Source organism: Sinocyclocheilus grahami, unplaced genomic scaffold (assembly GCF_001515645.1).
Source record: "Sinocyclocheilus grahami isolate Dianchi unplaced genomic scaffold, SAMN03320097.WGS_v1.1 scaffold3630.1, whole genome shotgun sequence".
Lineage (NCBI taxonomy): Eukaryota > Metazoa > Chordata > Actinopteri > Cypriniformes > Cyprinidae > Sinocyclocheilus > Sinocyclocheilus grahami.
The window spans coordinates 13143-17721 of record NW_015508722.1 but is presented as its reverse complement, the minus strand read 5'-3'; the positions used below and the strand labels follow the sequence as shown (position 1 = coordinate 17721).

Below are 4579 nucleotides of genomic sequence, written 5' to 3'. Positions count from 1 at the left end.
TGTTTTCATCATGTGTGTACTGTGCATATTTATATGTATATTAAGTGTGTATATATGATTTATATTATACAAATACATATAATTATACACAGTACACACACCTATATCACGATTAATCGATTTGCCAGCACTAATATCTGGAAACCTCAAGTCTGTCCATTAACTACATTAACAAAACTCAATGGCCACTTTGATAAGGATGGATGGCTATACAGACAAACTACCCCCAAAAAATAATTAACTCACTGAATATCTTTGTTTCCATGCAGTTGGACCATCAGCAGTACAGCATCTGGACAGCGCCACTGTGAGGACCTACTCTTGCTGAGAGAACATGAATATTATAAGCTGTGAGTCTCTTTCACACACAGAACTACCTGTGCTAAACTAAAATCATTTTCAGCCTTTGATAAACAACATCACTGCCCCTCCTCTCCTCTGTAAAATAAACTCAAACAATGCTTCATGGATATTCATATTAAGAACAAACTCAAATCACTCACTCACTAATGCACACGCATTTACACTATCCAGACTGAACTTTACAATCAAATGAGCCACATCTGCAGGCAAACAGCCATTACATTACACTCATATATCACACCACTACAAGTCATCTAGACACTTCACAGATAGATTTAAAAAAAATACAAAGTCATACTTTTAAACCCCTTCTTACACTCACTCATGCACTTCCAAAGTAAGAGTATTATGTTTGCTTCAGCATCGCATGAATGTGGTACACTCACCTTGTAACAAACAGCTCCAAGGTTTGTTTGCATACAACATTATCTGCTCTTTTCTGTTACATTTCTTTCAGAGTCGTACCTTCAAGTTGGCCTGAACAAACAATTCTGATGAGTCACACTGCCAAGAGAACGACAGAAGCCTGCGGAGGACAGGGCGAGGAGGCTCTGCGCCAGACGAGCCGAGGCCACGACCCGGGTGTCCGCCGCAGATGCCGACGCGCTCTCACTCTTTCTGTCTTTTACGCCACGCAGCTCCTTCGGCTTAAGTACTGTGTATTTCTTCTACAGGGGATGTTAGGTTCAACTGTAAATCACTATAAATAAAGCTGTTTTTTATATAAATATAAATAAATATATATACACACGTCTGTATAAAAAGAAAGAACATTCAGAGTTTGTGCACATCGCATCACGGTTTTAAACAATGCTGCTGTTCTTATTTTTTCTCCTACACCCGAGAGACGCTTTTGACATTCTGTTAATTTTCATTCATTTATTCATGCGTTTTGAGGCCTGTTGTGCGGTCTGCCGACTGGAAGCGCCTCGCCCAAAAGCTATACGTACCTGTCAGAGTACCACACCAGTTACTCACTCGTACCTCTTTGGAGCCCGGGTCTACATCTACTCCAGGTGCAGGTCTGACCTAAACCCGTAAGAAATGCACCTATTCAACAAATAGGTCAAACTTTTTGGCAAAGATTTGGGGAAATTTTTCCTTACTTCACATATTTCTATGTGAAAACAAAATATGAACTAAAATAATATCACCTGGGTCTTCATTTGTCCATCGTTAATTCATCAGCTGGATTGTGAAAAGCAAGTACCACATACGAGTTCAGAAAGTCATTTTGCATCAATCATTCTATTGGATTAAACATGCAGAAAAACTTTCAACAATGTTCAATCGATCCTTCACAGTGAAGCGTACTGAAGAACACGACTTAATAATTGGATATGTTTACGTCTCACGCATGCAGTCACACATCTTATCTTTTGGTTAGAAAGAACGTAAAACACAAATTGCTTCCCGTCATGAATAGCACAAAATGTACCGCCAGAGCATGGTGCGTATTCGTTGTGTCTCGGAGCACAAAACACAAGTCTCTTGCTGCACCTGTAGCCGTTTGCTCCGTGGCCTCGTCTCGAGAGCGTCCGGCCGCCTCCTGTTAGAATAATTCGCTAAAGGACAGGCTTAGCTCGTAGTGAACATAGACTGACTTTGGTGTAAAAATATTTTCAACTTGTTTCTGTTTGAGATGCAGGTCTTTAGGTTATTTCAAACACTTTGACTGTTTATACGTCCCAGTTTTGCACGCGCAGAGAATCATTTTATTTTGTGTCCATTTTTTATTTATTACTGATTGTATTTTGGTCAAAACTATGTGGTGATCAAACAACTTTTCATTGTCAATAAAAAGTACAGTCAAATAGGTTTGCTTTATAACAATCATTGTCACAAATGTTTTTCCAATGCATCTCGTCAAGCTGACGCTACAATACATTACATTTCACCTCAAGTCAATCAATTGTTTAGTGTGTTGCAAGGTGAATCTCACAAAAACGGTCAACAGCATGTCCAGGTTATATATTAAAAGTCACAAGGAGGAAAATAATGGAGCCAATTTTTTACGATAACTACATACAGGTAATTTTTTTTCCTTCAGTTGTCAAACTATAAAATGTCAATAAAATCTTTCAAATTCAAAAATGTAAACATTGGCACAATTGTTAGTTTGTAGTTGGGGGGGGGTACAAAAATTACACTACAATACAATATAAAAATGGCCATCATTTGATTTTCTTTCGCAAAATATATATCACTTATTTTTTTATTTTGGATCTCGGGGGTGAAATAAGTATGAACTGGACATATATTTGTAACATTCACCAAGTCAAACTCATCCTAATTTTTTAATTATCTAAACATGTTGACTACTGCCTATATTTGGTCCAAGTTATTCAAAAACATAAACAAGTGGAAATGATCATTTTAACGCATATAAATTACATCACATTAGGGAGGAAGGGTGTTTAGTGAGAGTGAGTGTGTGTGTGTGTGTGTGTGCAGATCCACATCTGGTTGTATATTATTTACCAGGTCCTTTCACAGTTTCTCTCAGCAGCTTCTCAATGTCCTTAAAGACCTCAGGATCTTCTATGGTGGGACTGATCTGTGAATTTAAAATCAGATACATCCGAATTAAAAAGCTCTACTCTATCATTTTTTGACTGAAGCTGAAGATTTGCAGCAGTCCTTAATTAGGAAAAACCATTATAAAAAATTAGGGCTGCCCTCGACTAAAGATTTTTTTAGTCTACTAATCACACGTTTCTATTGATAAACCATATAATTCATAATAATGAGCCTTTATTGCCTATAGCCTATCTGTGCTCAAGCGCACGCATTAAACTTTCCATAGTGCACCGGCAAAAGTGATTATGAATGCGTCAGGGGAAAAAAAACAGCAAGAAGACTGCCTTGAAAAATGGGATTTACAATAAAAAGTCATTTACAAAATTATTTTGACTTGTTTATTTATTAATGAGTAATGTCTCTTTTGAGTGAATGTGCAAATTGTTTATGTTAACAGGTTTTACCATGTTATTACAACATTTAACCACTTTTTATTCATTTAAAAATTGAGAAATTCTTTCCAATTTAAATCTTGTACAAGAACTACAGCAGAAACCAGTTTGATGCATATTTTATCTATATTTTAGAAATTGTATTTGAATATTACCAGTACTGACTTCAATGGATTGAATTAAATTCCTTTGAACACAACTGCTCAAAACGGTCTAAATTTATGAAACCTACACATTAAAAACATTATTACTCTGAAATGTTTTATGTAAATGTTAAGTGTAAGTGGTGAAATGTTAAGTAATGTAAGGTCTTTCATGACACTACATATGCTGGGGTGTGAATCTGATAGGTGCTTGATATAAAATAAATGGTGCTTTAAAAAGGCCTTGAATCTGGTGTTCATGAAAGAGTGGGAACCCTGCAAAAATACCTTATAAGGCTTGTGGTTCACCAGGTTTGCGAGAGACGATCGTGGAATTTTTCCCGAGCGGGTTTTGGGAAGAGCTTTGACAAAGACAACCTTCTTAAAAGCTGCCACCGGCCCAATGGTGTCCCTCACCAATTTCACCATCTCGTTCACCAGCACATCCTCACTCTTCCAACAGTCTGCAAACAAACACGCACATAAACAAATATACATCCTTATTTGTGTGTTTAAGGCACTTTATACACAATATGGACACTGGCATCCCTTTACTTCATTCAAGCCATCTGATCCCATGTTACCTGGTAACTGTTACTTAATGAAAACATAACTACCATAAACTATTACACATTAAAATTCACAAAGCATTAACACATACATTTTTCATACATTCTAATATGCTGATTTGGTTCCAAGTTATTATTGTTGCTAAGTTAATAATTATGGTTCTTATTATTACTAATGTTGAAAATGCTTTTTGCTGATTAGAGTGTTGTCAACATTAGTAATAATAAGAGCCGTTATTAATAACTAAGCAACAATCAAAGTTAGAGCCAAATCAGCTTATTAGAATCATTTCTGAAAAATCATGTGACACTGAAGACTGGAGTAATGATGCTGAAAATTCAGCTTCGCCATCACAAGAATAAATTACATTTATTAATTTTACAAAACATAATTTAAAATACATCATAGTCAAACACACACACACACATATATGTATATGTGAAGTCTCTTGTATATATGTGGAGATATATAAACGTGTTATATACACTTTTGTATATATACCGTGGAGATCAAAATTAGAGAACAACCTTC

The 4579-nt window shown here is 36.0% G+C and overlaps 1 long non-coding RNA gene across 1 annotated transcript; it reads right to left on the bottom strand.

The window, feature by feature from the left end:
• Positions 1–1090: 1090 nt before the first annotated feature.
• Positions 1091–3937, bottom strand: LOC107576403 (uncharacterized). Its single transcript, XR_001608050.1, has 2 exons — positions 3767–3937; positions 1091–2920 (listed from the first exon to the last, which is right to left on the bottom strand). It is a non-coding gene; the product is annotated as an uncharacterized lncRNA (long non-coding RNA).
• Positions 3938–4579: the final 642 nt, after the last annotated feature.